Genomic DNA, 25,205 nt, shown 5'->3' with positions numbered 1-25,205 from the left:
TAATATTTAATAAAGTTTAAATTAAGAAATAAAAATTAATTAAAAATTCTAAATAAATACAAATATTTTATACGACAAAAGAATCGATAAACGATTTTACTTTTCATTCAAGTATAAAGTTTTTTTTTTCTTTCTTATTATTCTATCAACAGACTTAACTCTCAAGTAACAGTTTTTTTTATCCCTTTCTACATTCATACAGAACGTATTTATTTACATTTTGGTTTGTAAAGAACTTTATTAATTTTGTAAATTTACTGTCAATTATATTATATAAATGTACTTTACCGTAAAGGGTTAATGAGGAGAGGCTAAATTCGCCCATCTCCTTGTATTATTGTTTAAAAAAAATTAATTCTAAAAATCGTCAAAATCGAAAATACTGTATTGAAATTATTTTTCAGTTAAAATTTATGTTAAATTTAAAATTTTATTATATCTCATAAATTCTTTTCTTATCGTCGATAGATATCAAAAATTTCTATTTATATAAATTGTAAAGATATACTTAGCGATTCAAACATAAACGTGTTTTTTGTAAGATATAACTTTTACTGGAATCTTATTTCTTCTCTTTTACTCTAACAATTTTCTTACAGAAATATTTTCAAATTTTACTTTATTTTCAGGCTATTCTTTCTAATTTTTATCGAAAGCACGTTCTATTTCCTTTTATTTTATAAACAAATCCGTTCGTTCAAATAGTGTTTGTTTGAAAAAGGAAAATAAAACTCTTTGACTTCGTAAATTTTCTATTGGAAATATATATATATAATATTCTTTTTAAGTCTATGGTATATTAATTATGTACGATTTACATTTTTCTGTTTATATCTTTCCACGTAAACTTATTGATTTTGCTTTCGAACTTAAATAAGCTATAATAAACATTCCATTAATCGGAAATCCAATTAACCGGGATCTTAGTATTCAAGATGGTTAAAAAATTGTAGATTATTTATTAATGAATCTTAAACAATTTAGTAAAACAGGTTAAGAAAATGTATTCAGTTAATAAAGTTTACACTATGAATATAATATATTTCTACAGTAATATCAACAATATAAGTACAGTGATAGCTCATACTTCGAATATAATTCATTCCAGGAGGCCGTTCGAACTCCGAATCATTGGAAGTCTGAAGCAGTTTTTCCCGTTAAAAATAATGGAAAGTAAATTAATTCATTTCCAGACCCTAAATAACACCCATTTCTATAAACTTAAAATAGCAAATGCACATAATTTAAGGTAAAAATAACACAAGTAAATTGCCGTAATAGTAAATTAAAACACGAAAACAGTAAATAAAATACATGACTATTGTATAATAATAAAAATGAAAATTGCATTTACTGGTCACACCGTCGACTTCGGCATGTTAAACATGGCCGCCAGATTCACCGCTTTCGTGCTTCGCGATGAGTTTCTTTTTCATCTCAATCGTCGATATTCCAATCTTCCTCTTAGGCTTTGTTTGCTTCTACATAATTCTTGAATGCCATAGTTAATGTGATATTCAGATATTGGGTTGAATAGAAAGTTTTTGCGTGTTTTAAACAGCTGTCGTTATTTAAGTGCATTTTTCACTGTGAACGCAGTTCGAACTCTGAAGCAATTTGTTTCGAATTTAGCGTTCAAACTCTGAAGCGTACGAAGTTAGAGTCGTTTGAAGTACGAAGTATCACTGTACATATAACAAGGCTGTAGTGGTAGGATATACAGCGTATACTCTTTTTATTCCTTTGTAGAAATATCGAGCACTCTCCGATTATAGGGTTTAAAAAGCAAACATTGCATATATATATATATATATTGTTTAAAGTTATTGCACCATATTATAATAAATAAATAACTCTAAGTAATATTTTTTTTATTTTAAATAATTAAATCAACGTTTTCACTTTTACATTAGTTGTTTTCTCATTTCAAATACTAATTTTATATGTTGAAGGAAAAAAAACAATTATAAACAAACTGTAGGCCTATGCCTTTGACTAAGTTTACAACTAAAGCATCGTATATAATATATTGTACGTATAATAACGACGATTAAATATAATAATATTGTGTTTAATATCTTAACGAAAAATGAAATTAAATCGAAACCATATAAAAAGTAAATATAAATCAATGAAAGAAAATTCGATAAGTTCTTGGATTTCAAATAAAATCATAATAGAAAACGTGATGTACCTGTACCGTAGACTGGAGATGGTTCTCTAAGACTTATTTATATTCGAATATATGTGATATTTTACATGCCACGTAATTAAATAAATAAATGATTTATATCTGTGACAAAAGAGTCACGAAAGATTATAAAATATTTCTGAGAAAAAACTGAAATTGAATAATAAATGCAATTAATGGTTAAATGGTTTAAAATAATTTAAAAAGTTAAATAGCATGTTTTATTATTGCGTGAAATATTCCATAATTTATCGTCGGTTAATTAGACATTATAATTTTGATCCATTTTCAGAATAAAATTTCTAAGAAAAATATTATTATATCTTTTAAATACAAACAATCAAAAATTTAAACTCTGATATTTTAAAATGAATGACATAAATTTCTGTTTTATGAAGTCAATTATGATTATTGTAGATTCGTAAGTTTAAATATAAATTTAAGAATATATTATTAAAGCAAAACAAAATGACAAAAAAATAAACTACCTACAGTCACTTTAATATCATTGCTATAAGTCTAGATATGTCTGAAGCATAAAAAATAATAAGGTTTTTCGTAAAATCTGATAGAAATGGGATTTATCCTAACAATAAGTTGTAACGTTATACAAATAAATATTTAAATTATAATAAAAATTCAAAATTTTAAATCGTGTCAAAGTAATATTAGTCTGTCTCTTAACTTAAAATAAATGTAATGATGTTTATTCAGAATGCGCTGCCTTATTTTCTTATCCATCATTGATATATTATGAAGAAAAACACGCAAATATCATGACACGAAAGTCTGCTGATACTGAACGTTATCTGAATTTTAATTACAAAGAAAATAACAAGTCTGGGAGATTCTCTTAAGGATTCAATTCACGATTGGGCACTTCAGTTTTTGGTAGCAACAGAGCCAACAGCGTACAAAACAGCGATGATTAAAAAACTATCGGCTTCTTTCCTACGTTCATGTAATAATAGAAAAAGAATAAATTAGTCAAACGACCCAAATTAAAGTAAATAGGTAAAGTTTTAGAATGTTCTCTGTAGGCTTAAATTCTGCTTATCGAAGAAGAGGAAATGAAAAATTCTAGACGAAATGGCAGTTCTACGATTATCAGAAAAGTTAACTGGGATTTGTGCCAAACTTCATTTCCACAACTTCGCACGATTTTCCGTTTTATTCTTAAAAATGCGGCCAAATTTTTCATTCAAAACATTAAAATTTTACCAATTCAACAAATAAAATATTAAATACAGAATTTCCGTTCATTAAAAAATATATATAAGTAAATAAACTAAGATAAATTGTCTTTAGTAATAAGATTTAAAAGTAAAAAAACGTATATTTATGTGAATATAAAACTTAAAAATTTCTCATTATTCGTTTTATTTTTTAAGAAGTTTTATCGGGTGAATTGCTGCATAGTAGCATAGAAAAATATATATTTTTTTCTATAAAAGATCTGCCATCTTTTCTTAAATAATAACGAAAATTACGAATCACGATTTTTTATCATTAATTCACTTAGATTTTCAATCTTTCTCACATTTTTCTCTTCAATTTTGCATGTAATAATATGAAAAAAATCCAATTTTATAAAAATTTCTTTGTAACAATGGATATAATTTTGAGATGTTTAAAATAAAAAAAAAATCTGTTTTATTTTACGGAGTTGTTTAGAATAAAATACAGTTTAAAAGCGAGTGACATTTCTAGAAGATTCGAGATTTTCTTTCCATGAGAAAATTTAATTTTCGAAAATCTTTCTGAAACTAGCACTCTCGAATATTAAAGATTTATTTTGGTGAATCCTTCGAATATATGAGAGAAAATATTAAATCCTTCAGATATTCGAATGATAAAAACTGTTTAAAACTTTGAAAATAAATACAAAAGAATATTGAATATTGGAGTAGTTACAGCAGAGATGATTGGCTTTATATTATCACATATTACGACAAAAATATAAAATAATCAATCATATTAATCCTTTTCTATCGCTATAAATTGAGTTCTATATAATGAAGTTGCAATTTAATACATATTACGTATAATTACAAATTATTAACAACTAATTAATATCTTAAAATTTAACTAATTAACGCTTCAGAAGATATCTTGTAAGCTATTTATATCTCGAATCGATTCTGTTTTTATTTTATTTTATTTTTTTTTTTTGTAATTTACTAATATTAAGTTAATTAAGAAAATAATAAAATCAGGATATTTTTCTGCTAATTTTTTCTTATTATAATGGAAATACATGTTAACTATTTTGCTTGAAATTGGAATTTTTTTTTAAAGAATTGAAAGCGACTTGATGCCCTTTTTCAGAGATTTCAGACACGGAGTCCATAATAGATCTAATTAAAATAGGTTTTCGTTAATATTGGTAAAAAGAAATGTCGATGGAAATAAACGAGATCAGAAAATATATATATTTTTTTCAGAATTCAATAAAAGTAGTTTTCAATTACTTTAGTGGGACTGAAAAACATGGTACTTCAGTTCTATTCTAGATCTAAGGAAGAAGTAAAGTATGTTTACTCTTTATGAATAAACAATAAATATTACAAACTACTTTAAGAAAAATATATTTTTTTTTGTAACATTAAAACTTTTTAATAAAATTTGGTATCTGAATGAAAAAACATGAAAAAATAGCTGCCGATTTAGAGGTGGCCGTTATTGGAGGTTCGATTGTATACGTGTATATATATATATATATATATAATACAATACAATTTGTATACATAGTGGCGAATAAAGACTTTCTAGGTCCCTGAACACAAAAGGCTGGAACCTGTTTACATAATTTTACATCGTAAACTAATAACGTCTTATTGTAGCTACAGAATTACACATTTTTTTTTTTTTTTTCCAATTTCGTGATCTCCAACCATGTGCCTCATGTTATCCATCAGTGTGTACATAACAAAGTTGAATAAAAACAATAATATTGCATAAAAATAAGGATTTGAAATCGTCAAAGCGTTGAAAGATATATAATTCTGTTATTTCAATTTGAAAATATTGTATTTTTGATATTGCTCTAAAAATTATTAATGTAAGCATAAACCTTCATCCAGGTAGAAGAAATTCGTAAATATAATAAAGAAGTTTTTAAGCGTTATCTAATAATAAAATTTTAATTTAAAACTATGTAAAATTTATTATATCAAATTCAATTTAAGAAGTTTATTCGATTTAAACAATTCGTCAATTCTGTGATAGAATCGATATTTTTTTTTTAGAAGCAGTATCCTTTATTTCTATCAGTCAATTAGTGGATAATTGAAAGTGAGTAGGTGGTGTACAGTTATCGTGTATATCTTCTAAGTACATCAAGTGTTTATCCTTTACGTTTCATCTTTCAAGAGGGAAGGATCCCTAACTAATATCTTAAAAACATGACCATTAGTGAAAAGTGATCGTTTTAACAAATTAAAAAATAAATGAGCTTGGATGAAAGAAGAAATAAAACATAAACAAAATTTTTTAAATTGGCCTAATTTTATATTTTTATTTATTATTTCTTGAAATAGCTTGCATAAAGTTATAAAATGTAAATAAGGAATTTAAAAAAAAAAAAAATAGTTTTAAATATCTATTGAACTGCCTGTACTAAATTTCACAATTGATTTTTTTCCTTCGTGTTTTTTTCAGATAAAATAAAAATATTATTCCACTTATCTATGTAAAATGTTTTATATAGTAAGTTTTTTTATTTACATTACAATATATATAACAGAATAAATTATTTAAGTCCACCGCCACTCTTTAAAATAAATTTTCACACTTAATATTCTTTACTTATGCAAATAACACTTATTTCAAGTAAATTAACGCTTAAGCATAGCAAAATCATTAACAATTTTCTATTAATCACGATAGAAATCTGCATTGTCTAATTATTAAGTAAAAAGAAAATAATTAAAAACAATTGATTTTTATGTTGTGTTGTCATAAAAATACTTTATTAAGATTTATTTCACGAACAAAAGACTATATAAATATATTTTGTGGAAATTTCACTGATGTCTTATGACACTAAAGTCTTTAGATGGTCTGATGTACTCCCTTGTAAAAATTAGCATAATCGTAAGATCTCCGTTTAGAATAAGACGTAAACAGCGTGACGATTTGTACAATATATGTGACGTTTTTCTTTTTCTAAACTTTACTAATAATTCATAAAATTTTTAGTAGATGTTACCTTATATTTTTTTATTGGTCATTTATGGTGTGGGTCTTTTAAGTCGTTCACGCTATGTTTGCCTTTTTTTTTTTTTTCTTCTTCTTCTTCTTTTTCTCGACGGCATTGAATAGAAAGGGGAATCAATCACGTGCTTTGTGCCTCAGGAATATTCCTCAAAAACGAAAGCATCATTCACAAAAATCGATCTTCTTTAAACGAAATGAAGCGTCTTTCCTTCTTTTAGATGAAGAGATGTCCCTTTTTAACAACTATTTATTTCAATTTTTTAAGGTTATTAATTATTATTATTATTATTATTATTTTGGGTTAAGTGAGATATACTCGGTTAACACCGGTGGCTATGTACTATGCCGGACCAAAGTCAAGGCATAGTAACCAAATATTATTATTATTATTATTATTATATATTGATTTTAATTTTTGAAATTAGTTACAACTTTAAATAGTTTCCGAAATACTAATATTTTCCTTTTTTGACTATTATTTTAATCTTTTTATTCCCACCAGTGCAATTACTTTGATTGCTGATTGTTAATCAGTTCAATTAGTCTAGTTAAGTGTTAAGGAGTAAAATCAATTCGGCACCAATCTTAGAAATTTCAGTTGGTCTAACTCGATAGGTTCTGAACTTTTTTACTCAACAATTCTTTTTTGTTGTTTTTTTTTAATTCTGGAGAATTACGAATTCATTCTATACTTTGATTCAAGAGAAATTAAGCGAGAATCTGAATCATATTAACATAATACTAACGTAGACATTAATAACGTCGCATATAACTTTATATGAAACATAACCATATCACATAATGAAATTAATTGTTATTTTCCACAGGAGAGTAATACGATCTTTCATGCCGATATACACTACGAATCATAGAAAGTACAGCAATTATTTGTCAAGATATAAATTAAGTGATATCGACTTAAACATAAATAACACGACATAAATTTTCTAGAACGTCTCAGGATATTAATTACATAAGGAAATTTTCATGTAAAACTTTGATCTATTCGAAAATGATCCGATTAAAGTAAAGACATAATGTATCTAGAAGGGATTTCTAGAAGATGCGAACGGAAACAAAGGCAAGATGTGTGGTCTTAGTGAAGGGACTCCGTATCATAGGAAACACAGTAGAGCATTCAAAAGGTGGATTGGTCCGGAAACAAAATGCAGAAGCAACGAATCGAGAAGTGCTTGAAATCCTCGGAGACCCGCTTGTGGAGTTTAAGGGATGGTTGATTGAAAGCCGACACCGCGCCTGTCTAGTCTTCCATATGACTCCCAAGGCGACCATTTCAACGTTATCGAGTAGTCCTTTACACGTCTCTTGGATGGCCTAATTACGTGTAACTCAGCTACTAGAAAGCTTGGCCCAGCTGTCGACGACATCATTCTGCTTCTCTTCGCGGCAACACTGTTTTTTGTTTTGTTTTCCTTTTTTCCTATCTAAGAGAACTGTCATTCCTGACTTATTTTTTCTTCTTTGTTTAATAAGCTCTAAGGTTGCTTTATTATTAAATAACTAAATCGCTATTTTTAATGTTAACGCGAATTTACAAGTTTTTTCTTTTCGTTCTTTCAATTCTTTTTTAAAATATAAGCTTCTCTCGTTTTAATCTTTTGTATCGTTAAGACACGTTTTAAGTCAATGAACTTTCGCCGAAATGAGAAAATTTAGTAAAATATCAATTATATAAACAGTTTTATTTGCCACTCTCTTTTTAGTAGGCTGATAGAGTATGACATTACTCAGGAATCTGTTCAATATCTGGCCAGGAAAAAGATTAAATATTTCTCTAAATTAAATATAATAAATTATTTCCGTCTGAATAATTGTTACAACTTTTAAAATTAATTAAAGTATTTATTATATATATGTGTATGCAGGGAACTTATCTTACGGGAACAATTTTTTGATGTGTGATATGTCTATAGCAATTTCGTGCTTAACTCTAAAGAACATAATAAGAACAAGAAGCAATCAAGTATTAACATTCCTTCTTTAATTAAACAATTATAAACATAAGTGAATAATTACGTAACAACAAGTTGCATGCTTCTTAAGTATCAAATATATATGCATATATAAATGTGTTAAAAGTATTATATATTGATATAGCATATCACACATATATATATATATAGCCTATAAGCCAATAAACACAGCTTCACCTAAGAAGCTACAGTATATCTTATTAATGAAAGCACAAGAAGAGAGATTCGTCGATCTAATGCAGGATCTCAAGAAAATCTTGTTTGGCTCATTTCCATAACTAATTACATTTAATGGCGAAAGCATTGACCCCTAATAGGTAATTACAGAAAACAAAAACGTCCTTCGTTAAACGAAAATCTGTTTATAGTCAAGTTAACTTTAAAAAATTATCAGATAGGCCTATATTATTTAAATTTTTTTTCCGATTTATTAATAAGTTTAAATAATTTTTTCTTATTGAATTAATAAAGTCTTATGTACTGTACGTGTTATTATAGTAATAAATATAATTAGCGTTAAATAAATTTAATCCGACGAATTAAAAAAAAAATCTCTTAATAATACAAAAATTATCTATTGAATTTAGATGCTCTTATTAGGTTATAAATTTAGGCTATTGCGAGATTTAATAGTAATTAAAGCAAATAAAGTTATTTGAAATCAAATTGCAACGACATAAACTGCATAATTATCATTTATATACTAAATATTCCCATTACAAATATTCAAATGCGAGTCATTCACAACTGGAAAGTCATTTATAGACATCTACTCCTTTCTAAATTTATATATAGAGAGACTATTTTAATTTTACGGCTTCCTATATTTGCTTTAGTACGATTGTTAGAACTGTAATGCTGTTACAGAAGTATGATACGCTTGGTAGAAGGATGATAATAATTAATAGTAATGAATTAAGATTTAATTGTTAAATCGAGTACGTTTCCTTTTGTGGAAAATACAAGTAAACTTACTGTGAAAGTTAACAAAAAACGATTTCGTAGAAATAATTTCCGACTTGTAATTTATTATCTAATGAGTGAATTTTTATGAGAGAGATAATAAACTATACACGTAACATAAGAATGTTTAAAGGATAATTATTCAGGCTTTAAAACTATATTTATACTTTCCAGAGCAATAAACAAATCTATTATTGAATTTTATTGATAATGTGCGTGCTAGACAAGTTAAATACACGAAAAAGAGTAAGGAGGGTGTGCCTTTTTGCCGTTGATAATTTTTTTTACGCAAGAAAAATAACTTGTTTCAATAGTAATGAAGCTAGAAAGAAAGATGCTGATAGTTTGTCGTTTCTTTGCGCTATTTAGACTAGATAATAACAGGCTTTTAATTTTGTAAGACAACTGGCTTACTTTTGACTTTAATGCCCATACAACAAAATACAGTAAATCCTAGATAGAAAACTTTAGCAGAAAGTAGATAGGTTGTACTGCATCCGTGAAATAGCTCTACGGATCACTGGATGAAAACCAACAGTGGATCTATAAATTCTTTCTTACTTGCTTTAGAAAATTCGTTTATAGAAAATTTTATAAAAGGAATTTGTAACCAAGTTCTTACATGCCTAATTTCGAATTTTTGAAAAAGAAATCGTAAATTTAACTTATTATTTATTTTCAGAGTTTATCATTTATTTGAGCTCATTAAGGTTTAGAAATGAACTTTCTCAACTAAATTCTAGTCATTACGTTCACTCTTAGCAATTTATTTTAATATTATATTAATTACATATCGTGACATTTAAATATAGGATTTACTGCATATTTCGTTGTCAGAAAATATTTATATACATAATTTAGAATTTTAAAAAATATATTAAATCCCACGTATAAGCGCACAACGATGTAAGTGTACAGAGAAATATACAGAAGAGAAAATTCGTAAAACAAATTTAAAATATTGTTCGTTTAATATGACAAATCACAAAGAAAACTTATTTTCATCTGTTATTTAATCTATTTTAACGATAATTGATTGTAGATATAAATATCTTGAAAACGATTGATTAGAGAGAGAGAGAGAGAATAAAAAATGTTAAGAGAATTATCGGAAACAAATTGAGTTGGATTTTTAAAAAAATACATTGTATTTAAACCATTAAATAAATTATTTTCCTTTATTTCAAGCCAAAATTAAGTAAAAATGCATTAATTGACACTAATGGAAATATAAAATTATATATATTATAATCGGATAGAGGATATAATAAGAAGTATTCACAGACAGAGTATCCATAGCTTATGCCAGGAATGGCGAATATTTTCGAATTTGCGTGCCATATAACGAACATAATTATCTTTAACAAATATTTATGAGTGCCGAAGTATTTTGAATTTCGAATAACGATATTTAAAGAAATTAAATGAAAATGCTTTAATTGAAAAAGATGGGTGATAAACCAAAATCGTACGTGCCAGTTGAGTCTCCCAATGTGCCATTTTGGGCACATCCTCGGCTTAGACAATTACCTAGGATTCGGATCTAACAAAAATCCGCAAATCTGTTTGTAAATTCACATATGAAAAAAATAAAATTTTAAATTTATAGTAAATAATGTGAACTAGTGACATCCACAGCTTTTCCAAGAAGATTTAGCAATAAATATAACAAATTAAATTATTAATCTCTTTTTTGGGGAAGGATCGCAACTTTTGCCTAGAGACCAAAATTTCTTTAATCCGGCACTGGCATAATAATATTAATAAATGCCGAAAAAATTTAACTCTGCAGCTCATAAGTTCTAAAAATTCTTATCTACAAATGAAGAGAACATGGATGCCAAAAAAAGTATAAGTTTTCAATAATATTTATTCTATTCTTATTAATTAAAGGACTATTATTTGCTTAATAATTTTATAAAAATCCTGTTTCTTAAATCCTATACACATCACAGAGAAATACTTACCTAGGCCTATTACATTTTTTTAAATTATTATTATTATTATTATTATGTCTCTTACCATTTCACAAAATTATTAAATTTACTCAAGGTTTCTGTTGGGTAATTATTGTGTAAATATAAGACTGACGATAATTCTGATTAAACACGAAAATAATTAATAATCTATCATAGCACGATAGTGATTTATTTTCACAATTTCGTTACGCAGCTATTAGTATCACAATAGGTTTTATTTAATCTAAGGAGAGTTACCGGACCAAATGCTGTTTATTTTGCGAGTTGGATACACAGTGGGAGTAATTGGATCTTCATAGCAATTCAAGTTTTTTTCTATTGATTTGTTGATTTACTCTCGGCACGATTACATTTCCCTCGTCACATTTAACTTATGTAAATAAATTCGATTAAAATTAACAATATATAAATATTCGAACGGTCTTTTCTCGCCGATACACAGACCATCAGGTAAATAATTAGAGAAATAAGCTGTAATAGTATTAATTCTGATTTAAGTAAGTATGTTTAAAGATAAAAATTTTATTAAAATTATCTGGTTTTGATCACTTGGTACAACTGTCGTACCGTAACATGTTAAAATTTAATTAAAGTCTTTACTGACTCTATAGTTTTCGGTGCTTCCTGAACCGAATCACTAGGAGAACTGGAATAAGCAAGTTCACTAGAGACGTTTTAATCGACAACGATGAGAATTTCGAGCTAACTTCTTCACTGTCTCCGATTAGTCTGAAATGAAAATTTGCATCTCGAATGTCAGGTGAAAGTTCTCTCAGATTAATGTACAGCACTTTAAAAAAAAGGGGGTAACATTTTGGTATTAAAACAGGAAACAATTATTTGAGAATAATTAAATGCAGGCGCTTAATTAAAAATGGAAAAAAAATCTATATAATTAAAATTGTAAACTTTTTATCATGTTGATTGATTTTTAACAATTACAATGATAAATAAAAAAAAATTATTTTAACAATAAATTCATTTCAAATTTTATTTTGTTGCTGTTTAAATTGCAAATTTAAACCATGTTTGACATCTTTTAAAAAATAAAAGCCATCTAAAATGTTATTCTTTGTTTAAATCATTTTTGTTATTTTATTTTTTTGTCGTTTACCTTATTCAAACTACTTTTATTGTAATTTTTATTAATGTCATTTTTACATTGTTAAATTAACGTATTAATTATTTTATAATTCATATTTTTAAATTTTAATTACTGATATTTATCACAAAATAAATTAATTTTATTATAACTGTGATTATTGAACTTCATATATTTTTAAATAAGCAATTTAATCATTATAGAAAAAGTAAAGTAGGAGCCCAGATTACGGCCCACCGAGTTCAGATCATTATTTTCACTAACTCCAATTTTTTTCTCCAAGAAATGACTAAAATATAGCCTACAGTCAAGGTGTAGCTTATTCATTTTGTGAAAAAAAATCAGAGTTGGTCAAAATAATGGTCCAAACTCGGTGGGTCAAAGTGGGGCCCTTTATCTTATATATAACCGAACCTCTCATAACGGATCCTTCTAATAGTGTTCACCTGTAAACAGCAGCTGTTTTTTCAAGAACTTTCTTGACACATACAAAATAACCTCATCAACAGCGATTTTTTATATTTTCGTGATTGTCCGTTGTTCAGAGGTTTGACTGCACTTTATTATTGTTTCTCATTGAATCTTATTGATCATGGTTAACCCAAGTTTAATTTTTCAAGTTATTAATATTGATAAAACTCATCGAATTAAATTATAACAAAGAAAAAAATCAATAACTTAAAATCGCATTGAATTAAAATTATATAATAAATAAGCGTATGTATTTCAATATATATATATATGAAAATAGAAGTAATATTAATTCTATACGTAATTCAAAATAAATTCAACACTTGAATTTTTACTTAATATTTTACAAGCTATTTTAACGTTAATTAGTTGTCAATCAATAGAAACATTTTGCATTGTGTACTTATATTTTAAAACTGTAAATTAAAAGTCAGTAGTTAAAAAAAATTACAGTTTTCTAACTTGAATCGAATGATCACCAGAAGGCAAATGCATAGTAAGTGGCTTATAATAAAAATACCCTTCAGGTAAATTCAAGTACCTACAGTTTGTTTTTACCTAAGTAAATTAATGGTAAAGTTTCAACGTTATTTTATATATATAAAAGTTTAGTTTCCCAATTAGAACGCTCTTTAACCATAAAAAAATTAATTTTAATGGACAATTACTTTTATTACTTTTAAATAAAAAAAAAGAATAATTGAACTCACCCAACAAACTTTCATAGTTTATAATTTTTTTATGATATAAATTATAAAAGAAGAAAAATTCTTTCAGATAAACCCATAAGTAAATGGCTACGTACGAATGATAAACTGTAGCATAAACTTTAAAAAATTTATATAAGTAGAAAATTCATTTTTTATCAAACTTCAGACTTAGATGAACTCTTTGTGATTAAATTAAAAGAATAAAATATTATGAATAGTGTTTCCTTTTTAAGTCGAAAATTTTAATGAAGGTTTGTGTAAACAAGTTTTATCTCAACACACATAAATTCAGTTCAAGATGTTGTAGTAACTATTAAATTTTCTTGAATAAATCAATATATTTTCTATTAAAAGTTTAAATATTACTTTTAAAAGAATTAATAGCGTAACCAATTGAAAAATATTTAAAAAAAAATTTAATTATAAATGAATACTTATATAACATTAACCTACAGGAAAAACCACGAGTGATTTTTACAATAGTGATGACCTTGTTTCGTGATGTAATCCATTAATTAATCCAAGAGAGAGAAATTTTTAAAATAAATAAATAAATATTCATTTTCCTTAATTAATTTCACTTGAATATGAATATTTAAACAATCGATATAAAATTTTGAATGAATTTTTCATCAAAAGATACGACATTTGAATATGTCACATCAAACTTTAGGAGTTTATCGATTGGAAAAAGCGTCAACAAAAATAAAAATATGTATTTATATATCATAAATAGAGAAAACATGTAAAGGGAAAACGGAGTATAATAATTATTTTACCACGATTTATTATATTTTACTATACTATTGTAGAAATTATCATATTTCTCGAACGACCATGTTTCATCTGGAAGTTTGATTAAGTTTAAGTAGACGGAACACGCAACGAAAATATATCGCATACATTCTCTTAAAATATTAGTCATGAACATCTTATAATTATATTTTTAATGTTTTAAAATATACTTTTAGCTTTGTTAAATATACAATTGTTTGCGTACAAATCCAGGAAATATATTATATGTATAGAAAAACGAAAAACGTTTATCGAAAATGTATTTTTCTTAAAATATGGAATTTCATATCTCATATATTTTTGAAAATTGGATATTCAGATATTCCAAGTATAAGAAAAAATTTTTTTAAGTTTATTTTTATATAAATAAGACACGCTATTCATATACAAAATAGTTTCTGTACAGTTTGTGTTTATAGTTAAATAAATGTATAATGCAAAATTAAAAAAAAAAGAAAATAGTATTAAAAGGAGGGGAAAACATTAAAATTTTCAGTTATCAACTTCTTAAAAGCATTTTTCTATTTTATGTTTCCGACTTATTCAACTTTTCCTTTCGTCAGATTAGGTCTAAACTTCAGTTTCAATATCCTTCACAGCACGTCAAGGAAAATATTATCCAGAGGCAGTTCTTATAAGAAGAAAACCATATTCTATCACCGTATATATTAACTCTTAAAGAAACATTTTATGATGCCGAACTTCGACTTTATCGCTTTGGGATTTTAAATTAGGTACAAATTTTTACCGAAAAATGTCATAAGCGAAACTTAAATATATAGAGCTTCCAGGTTATAAAACTATTTCGATAGTTTACTCTTCGATCGAAAGATTGCAATAGAAGAAATATGATTTTTTTATTATTTTCTGTGATAAAGTACTTTCTCAAAAATCACATTTCTTATATCTTCATTTTTATATTGATTTGTTTACAATTTATTTTTAAATATTTTAAAAATTATTAAACAATAAAACGACGTGCAAATTGCTTATTTTCATATTATTATTATTAATTAAACATTATTACTGATCGAATAGTCTATATTTATTTTTTAAAGGAACTTATAAGTTCTATTTTTTAATAAAAATTTAATTAAATATTTTATTTTAATATATGAATCGTTTTGAAAATTTTAACCGAGTTTTGCGTTACATTCATAATAAAATAATAAATTTGTCTTATTACCCTTTGACATTTTTCGAAGTAATTTCAAATATTTTATAAAAATTGCCCTCGGGTGAATCTTTCATAAGTATAAAATGTCTTAATAAATTATTAGATCATTCATAATAGATTTATGTGGAGAAAATTTAATCATGTTTGTAATTATATTAAAAATATATTTATGCAATAACGAAATTTCTAAAATAGGTTAGTGTATAATGTATATAAAGTTTAATGTATTGATCTATATTGATTGCTTGATATAACTGTATTTAAAAAATAAATGTCTATATTAAAACCACGACAGTTATATGTTATTTTAGCATGTTTTAAATAGCACATATCATGTTATTGTTAATTGAACACATGGGCAATCTGCTGAAAGTGAGAAGCCTCAAAGGAAGACTTTCACAACAAACTGGCCCCTATTTAGGTGTTAGACATGTGAAAAGTACAGAAAACTCCATGCAGTCCGCTGGTCAGGCGCGAACCCACGACCAATGTTCAGTGGTTTTATCCACTTGGCTACTGGTGGCTCCGAGTGTTATTGCAAAGCATACAATTACATTAGAGAGTAAAAAGAAAAACACTGCGTTCTGCCACACACATATATAAGCTGCTAATGAAAAATACGAGAATTAAGATTAATAAGTGAAAATAAAATGGATAGGATATTTTTACTTGGTCTATTCCAAGCTCTTGAAGTAATTTTATTACGAAGGCAACAATATTGCCAACTATCGCTTCTAATAACCTTTAGTCTATATCTTTTATATGTTACAAATAACTGTCTATTTTTTTTTGTTTATATAAAATATTTCATCTTATTTTATGGTATTTATTTTTGGCTAATTTCAATTTTTCAATTTTATATAATACGTTTATCGATAAGCATTGAAGGCATAAATACAATTATGAATCTGGTACAGAAATTAATTTTAAGCATTTAAAAAATATATTTATTAATTTTACAGTATTAAAATTAAAAATAAGAAATTTAAATATGGTTTCGATCCGATAGCTTCTTATGCATAAACAGAACCCAAAGCGTTAGGAACTGATACTTCGATTCTTACTATAACAAGAATAAATTATGTAAGCTCTAAATTATCTGGAGAACCTTTAAACTTTTACAGCCGGAAGTTCCTTTTTTTGTATTTTTAGCTACTGATCGATATTTATATTTTCCATATTTCCGACAGTATCTGTTGCCAAAAATTCAAGCTTTAAAAACGTCTATATATAATCGTGCCAAAATATATTCGAATAAAAGTTTATTTCTTCCATCGAACTTGCCAACCTATACACCACTTGGATAATTTAAGAGGACAGCCTCTTAAAATTTAAGTTACTAATTAATATTCTCAATTAAAATACGGTTATCATCCAGAAACACAAATGATCTGATTAATATTCAATATAATTATGAGCTATTCATTAAATTAAGTAATTAAATTCTCTTACTTTCAAAATTAATTAAATCTCGGCGATATTTTGGTCAAATTTTCCGGAAAATAAACTCTAGACTAATTTAAAATAGATAAGATAATCCTTTTATGAATCCAAGTTTAAAAATAGGTTAATAAATAATTCTAAAAAAACGAAAAAGCTTCCCGATCAGATGACGTCAGATTTTACCTGACAAATATTTTGGACAAGTTGACAGATGAAGCTTGTTCACATATTACTTGTCTATGAAAAGATAATGAAGTTTGTAGCAAAATGAATGATTGCTACTAAAGGGGGGGGGACGTCTTAACAAAAACTGAAAAATTCAAAATTACTTAATTATCGATAAACGAAAACTAGTAATTAAAGGATTTAGAAAATTTCGATAAGTTTTATCACCTTTTTCATTCTATAAACAGGCTACTATTAAACGCTTAAAATTACATTTTAATTAAAAATAAAGAAAAAATGACATTGCACAAAACGTTCTTTTTTTAAAGAAGAAGAAGATTAAAAACGGACAGGCAAACGGACATTCACGCTGTATATCTAACTACAAAGTTCATTTTCGAAAGAGAATAAAAATGCAAAATCAATTTTAAACCTTTAATAAATTGCTGTAAATTTTATTTCGATAATTTAAAATACAATAAACACATTGTGAAATAGTTAGTTTGTTAAATGAATTGCAGAAAGCAATCTATTTACTGAAAACATAAAGAAAAAAAAAGAAAAAATAGAAGGAACTTATTGATCTCGAGTAATAGCATCATACATCGTAAACACTCTAGTGAAGAACATTCGAAAAATTAAATATAGAATTTTCTGTAGGTGACTAATCTATATATGACATCTTGTCACTAAAGAATATTTTTTGAAAAACTTACTGCAAAAATAAAATATGAATCGTTTCAGTTGGAAAAAAGCTAAGCTTAAAAATAGAAAATTGAATAGACTTAATACAATAAACACAGAAATATTTATGATTTATTTGTTTTAACATTAAGTATTATTTGACTTTTCAGCACAAATAATATAATTTAATTTATATTAAAATTCAAGATTTTGTTGGCATTATTTTTACTAATCAATAAAAGCCTCTTCCAATTGATGATTCGTGACTTTAAGAAATCGAGAACTGTACGAAAATACCAAATAAATAAATATATTAGCAAGAGATAAATTCAAATGGAAATATGGAATGTGTATTTCATAATAGAACAATTATTTTATTATTATTTTTTTAATATTAGATTTCTATTTTATTATCGTATCTGAACTTCTTTGAGCAATTTTTCGTATTGTATCTTAAAATAAAACATAAAATGCATTATAAGTCAGAGTACGTAATAAATTTGAGATGATGTTTATCATCTGGTTGTTATAGAAACCCTTTATAGTCTACTATTTTCCTAGAGATGCGTTGTTTCTGATAGAGTCAATTTACTAAAAATCTGATCTCCTTGGAGAATTTATATTGTTTCCTAATGTTTTACTGCAAGTAATATTAAACAAAGCTTGGCAAATGAATATTTAGTCGATAAAAAAAATCGCTCCTACAAATTGAAAGAAAAAAAAAGTTTATTTCCATTTTGTTTTTGAATTTTTTGAACTTTTAAATAAATTTATTCATAATACCGAATATTCTTGTTTAACTAAATTATAATTTATTGATATTTTGTCCATTTAAATAAATTTAAATGGATGTTTAATGGATGTTCTTGTTGAGTAGTTGGTATAATTGCGATATTTTTTGATTGTTTATTTGTGTAATTTAGTTTTTTAAAATGAATTTCAAATATTTAATATTCATTTTAAGAATCTTATGAGTTGATTATTTAATTTTATAAAACAGAAAAGATGAATTTTTAACAGGTAATCTCGCTATATTGCGTGTATCGCTATGATTAAATATAAGGCGTAACATTTATCGTTGAAATTGGTATTCGGTTTGAAAAACATCTCAAAAATTAAATATCCTTATTCAAAGATAGATTCAATGTGATTTAATCTTAATTTATGCATTTAAAATATATAAAAACGTAACGGTTGAATTAGTAACGAATATCCTCGCCAAATCGCGTGCATCGCTGGCGATTAAACTAATCGCGTAACGTTTCTCGCATTTTTGAGGTGGAGAACGGAACGTTTTCGACTATAAATCGATTATGTGGCGCCAAAGGGACCTTTAGGTGGACAGAAAGGGGGAAGGAAAGAGTTAGAGCCCGCCCCGTGTCGGAGCGATGGAAAGAAAAATGGGATCACGCTTGGCGCTACAGAGTCCGAGATACAAACAGCACTACTCCCCGGAGTCTTGCGAATACAAACCGAAAGCCCTTCGGCGACCACAGGAGATCTCCCTCCCAGGAGACAGTTAATCTTTATTTCGGGAACTATCGAGGTCCTAGTCTGCCAGGAGGGTGTCGGAACAAAGCGCTTCTTCAACCCGAATCCAGTCATCTATCTATAACCTTTATTCATTATTTACCAAAACGGCTAATGAAGTTAGTTGTCCCATATGTCAGGATGGCTCCAATTTACTACCGAAACTTAATAGAAATTACCGCAGACACACAGAGATACGAGATAGCTTCCAGAAAAAACCATTTTTGTTTTATTTGTTTCTCTTTCCTTATACCAGAGAAAAAAATGCCTAAAAGAAAAAATTCGAAAAATCATTCTATCGACTCCTGAAAGATATTCAATCTCCAGAGCAATGTTTCCTAAACTTTTGTGGTTGAGACTCTCCCACAGAAAGATCAAATAAGACTCTATACTGTAGTACTATTGCTATCGAATGCAGATTGAAAATATTGTTTTAAAATAAAATTACGCCTATGTATTTTTATTGCTTTACTTATTATATGTATCCGTGTATAGTATATGAGGATTATTCTGCTCGGCTGAAAAACTATTTGTTATGCTGAAATCCGTGTTTAAGCTTAAGGTTTTTACGATAAAAAAAACGTTTATATTGAATTTCCTAAATCCCTGGCAGTGCAGCCTATTAAAAATATGCTTACTAAATATAGTATTTGGATGGCTTTTCCTCTTCTCCATCGTAAAATTCGGACATATAAAATATGTATATATATAAGTTAGACAAAACATTATACTCTTTAAGGAAGGCTACAGGAATGACACTGTCTACAGGCGTAATTACGATATACATTCCATGTATCGGAAAAACTTCTACATCACTCACTTTTGAAATATGTCGAGTAAAGCAGGATAATGAAAGAGAAGCCAATGAGCGAGAAAGAAAATCTGGTCAAAACAAACTAGGTAGTTATTGACCAAAGAGGACTTGTAATGGTTGGTTGTAAGCAAGCAACAATGCCTCTAAACCGCTTGCTTTGAGAATAACTGCAATTCTGTCATTTCGGCGACGTCGTAGTTAACAACAATAAAAAAATTTCAAACCGTACAAGAACTTGATCATAAGGAGACTTTCGCTTTATAAGAAACATAAAAATTGACTAGGGATGTTTTCCTTCAACTATAAAATTTTCTATTGTAATATTTATAGGCGGTGCCGAGATACAGGAATTTTTTAATAAAACTTTTTAGTATCATTGAAATATTTTACATAACTTTTTTATATTTTGAATACAAGCATTTTGTTGAAAGTCGAAAAAAATATAAATATTATTTTTTTTATTATTAATTCTTTTATTTTTTAATTAAAATTAAAAATTCGAATTCTTAATTACGGTATGATTAAAGTATAGATTTTTATTTAAAAAATACTAAAAATTTATGAATAAATATCCTATAATAGTTTACAATTGACCTACTAAATATTTTATAAAAAATAAAATAATAAATATTTAAATAAAAATATAAAAATAAAATAAGCAGTTTACACGACATATATATATATATATATTTTTTTTTTATAAATTTATTCTTTATATATAGTTATAAATCATTTTTATACTCCCAAATTTTTACTCTTTATAATCTAGAGAACGGTGTTAGATAGATATAATATAAGACTAAATATGGAAACTTTAGGAGCAGAAAGTCCCGATTAACTATATATAAACATTCGATTTGCATTAGAAGCCACATTATTTCAATTCAAAAGTTCGCCCTGAAAGTAGTTTACACGACTCGATTGTTAAAGGAAAAGTATGATTTACAGGGGCAAGATACTACTACTAATTTGAGGTGGAGAGCATATGTTTTAAATAAAATAAATTTAAAATATGATTAAAAATTGCAGCCCGGTATTGTGACGATCTCACAATAAACAATCGCTCGTTACTACTAAATTTTTTAATTAACTAATAATTTAAAACGTTACCTTTCGTGCTTTGATGTAATATATTTATATCCTCGATACTTATGTCATACATGTATTATTATATTCGACATTATCCGACAGCTTACGCTTAATAACTTGGTGCTAAATAATAGACTTCTCAGGAACTTTCTATTCGGAATTACAAGATAGCTTTCTGGCAATTTTTTCCTCTTTTATTGTCAGAAGCACTTACAGCAGAATATACGTTGGAAATAAACATTCATAATTCGGACATCAGAATGTATATTCTGTTGGTTCTGACAATACCAATAACAAAACCTGAGTAAATCAACTGTTTTACCTGAGATATCTGAATTTTTGATAACTTATATCCGAATTTCCTTCTATTTCTTTTAAATATAAATTCCTATTTTTTCCTTGATAAAAAACACATTTTCTGAAGAAAATGGAAGACTGATTCGATTATTCTTTTATAAAGAAACTTATGAAAATCCCGTACCAGATTGTTAAATATATTATTCTTATTTTAAAAACTGATAAATGAATCAAGAAAAAAAAAATTCATATAATAATTTTTTATTGAATTATTAAAGGAATTTGTGGTATGAATTTCCTGACAATCAAGGAAAGCAAATTATTGAGAACTCACAAGGTATGCACATGAAATGGTAGACTAAACAATTGATTCTCGTGAGAATGTAATTCGTGAGTCAATGAGTCACACGAAACTCAATTGCGTGACATGTTTGATGATAAAGTTTCACCCGACCTTCATTAAGTACTTTTTTTTGTACTTGTACCGCATGTGCTTACATTGTACATGCTTGTTTTGGTAGATGAGAAAATTATGCTTAAACCGCAGTTTATGATAAATAATAAATAAATAAAGCATTTCATGATAAATTTGTATAGATCTACAATTATTAATCTTTATTTATTTTAATTTTATTCACTTTTTATTACGTAATATCGACATGTATACAAGTTATATATAGAGAAAAGGAGAAAAACTAATCTTAAAAGATATTTAGAAAACTGAATTAATAAGTTTTGATTTAAGAAATTCGTTCTGGAAGAAGACACGTCTGGTACATACAAAACCGGAAAATATAATGTCAAAAAACACCAACTGAATTTTAAAAAAATTGGAAAAAACAAGATAAGAAAAATACCATATCTATCATATATTGGAAACGTGTTCGAATACTAAAATTTAGGTTAACGTTAAAAATATATACTACAAATAGGAAAAATAATTATTCTTTACTTTAATAAAAACAATCGAATCAATAACGACTAATAAAAAAAATAAATAAATAAAAGAAAGAGTAAAAAATCCTTCGTAATTATTTATAAAATCCTAATGTAATTAATTTAGAATATGATTAAGTTTTAAATTTTTAAGAATTCTACTAATACTATATTTTTAAATATTATAAAAGTGACGTAATACATTAGCACTTTCATAAATAAAATACAAGAATTTAATACAAATTTCATTAATTTAGTAGAATTTCTTACGAGAGGTATTACGTTTGGGTCGTATTAAATTAATACGATCCAATAAATAAGTATTAATCACGAGTTTGAACTCACCTTGGTGCGCTTCTCCAGTATCTGTCTCGCATCCGCTTGACAACTCAATCTGGTAAGCTGTGTGTCCCTCTTCCGAGCTCCAGACACTAAAATCAATGAAGTACGTTCTAATTGGACGATTTCCAGCAGTTCGTCCAATCCGCTCGAGTCTACCTCTTCGGAGCGGGAACATTCGGACTGCTGATTAGGTGGCTGCGGTTGCCTTGGTGACGCACGAGTTCACTACCGGTCCTTCGTTCAAAAATTTTACCGGATAAACGTTTTCGAGGTCATTCTTGTACTCGGATGTATCAGTATTTGTTTCGTCCCCGACGTATTCAATTCACTCTTATGAATATATTAATAAATAAATTCGTAGATAAAATTAATAGCCGTCATTTATGAATAAAAATTTTTTTAAAAATAAAGTATCAATACTTATAAATGCGTCTAATAAGTTTAGAAATTTTTCTTTTATATCTTGTAATATAAATATTTCGAGAAATTATTTAAAAAATGATTAAATAATTTCACATTTTTATTCCGTAAGAAATACTTTTATATAGATTCTTATTTTTTATACTCTTTTAATCTAAAATAAACGGTTGGCTGGGGAGTGCAGTTATAAAAGTAGAAGGTTAATGCTATTAACTTTAGTGATATTCCTTTAACTTTTGTTACCAAATCGAAGTCCAGACGCATTTTCCTCGCTTCAACTCTTTCTTCTTTGGTCCCTGCAATGCCTGTTTCTCCGCATTAACGCAAAGTTTTGCAGGGAATATTTTCGTATTAATGTTAAAGTTTTTCCTTTTCTTACAAAAATCTACTTTAAAGAAGATTGTTACGAAACGTCGTGTCTCGAATGGAAAAGAGGAATTTCCTTCTAGTAAAAAGCAATTTTTATCTTTCAAATGAGATTAAAACTTTAAATCCATTTCCGATATTTTTCCCCTATTCTCAATAGGCTTTTTAAAAATTAAATTGCCGAATTTAATACTTAATTATTTAATATAATAAAAAAAAGAGAGAGAGAGAGAGAAGTTTTGCCACGTTCGATCGGCATTTACAAAAGTTTTTAATGATTTAAAATAAAATATTTTAGCTATTGACTACTCCATTAAGTTAACTATTTTTCTTTTTGATGTTTTTTTTTTCTTTTTCCTTTTACTTTTTTCCATTAAAAGACAGTAGAATAGAATACGCCTCCTTTGTTTCTTCTTTGCAGCATGCTGGTGTGTCATGCAGTGAAGTGTCATTGGCTGTTGTCGAAAGGATGGCAGACTGTGTCCAACCGGACTAATGTATACCGACATAAGATACCACCTTGCCAATACTCACTTATCATGACTTTTATCCTATTCGAAGGAAGACTTCGACAAACTAACAAACTTCTAATAAAGAAAAGTCTGATTAATAATAATTAAAAATTAAATAAGTTATTTGTTTGGTGAATATCAGTAAATAACTTACCAATAAATTATTTAGTAATAAATAAAAATTAATAATACAGAACAATAGGCTTATTGAAAGAGTTTTTCAATTAATTATTCATATAATAAAGAAATATAAATTTAACAAAAAATGTCTTTCTGGTAAGCAGATAGATAATTTAAAATAATTATGTGATAAATAGTTTTAATATGAATAAAATCTATTTTTAAAAATTAACAATTATGTATCGAGTATAAAATAAATATTTGATAAAGAAGTTATGTATTGTATTATTGTTTATTAGAAAATTATACTTTGTTATATTAAAATGAAAGAATTTGACTGTTTAAACATAATTATAAAAAGAAAAACAATTTTAATAAAAAGAAAAATAATTGTTATTTACATAAATAAATAAATAAAAGAAAATATTCGGTTAAAAATCCGTTCAGAACAAACTAAATATTAATTTAATAATCTCATTTCTTTAAATAAAATTTACTGGAATTGATTAAATTCCTGTATTTATTAAACTATACTTAAATGTTTACTTTTTTCTATTAATTATAATATTTATAATATAAATAACCGTATCTAAATTTATATCTTATCGCTAGTAATTACACGTAAATCCATAATATCCAAATTTTACAGTAACGTCATAATCACGAATTATGATTGCTGCATACATAATGATGATGATCGCTATAAATCAAATATATATTAAATCCCTTCTTGGAGTCTATTATTATGCATTGCTATGATGTTAAATTTATTAAGTGTTACACAGATATTTTAATTAATGCATTAATATTCTTTATATGGCATTTTATATTCATTATGTAAAGATGCAATTTTGTCAGCAGAATAGGGTCGTGTATAACGTATTTTT

At 26.5% G+C, this 25,205-nt stretch overlaps 1 protein-coding gene across 1 annotated transcript in view; it reads right to left on the bottom strand.

Annotated features, from left to right (window-relative positions):
• The window catches only part of LOC136977530 (amino acid transporter heavy chain SLC3A1-like), a 67,561-nt gene extending 44,469 nt beyond the window's left edge, over window positions 1–23,092 (bottom strand). Inside the window, exon 1 of the mRNA XM_067273028.1 lies at window positions 22,904–23,092. The gene's annotated coding sequence lies outside the window, so the exon portion shown is untranslated. The remainder of the gene's footprint in view (window positions 1–22,903) is intronic.
• Window positions 23,093–25,205: the final 2,113 nt, after the last annotated feature.

Source organism: Centruroides vittatus, unplaced genomic scaffold, assembly GCF_030686945.1.
Source record: "Centruroides vittatus isolate TY-2023 unplaced genomic scaffold, ASM3068694v2 contig_1114, whole genome shotgun sequence".
Classification (NCBI taxonomy): Eukaryota; Metazoa; Arthropoda; class Arachnida; order Scorpiones; family Buthidae; genus Centruroides; species Centruroides vittatus.
This window is presented reverse-complemented; position numbering and strand designations above follow the sequence as displayed.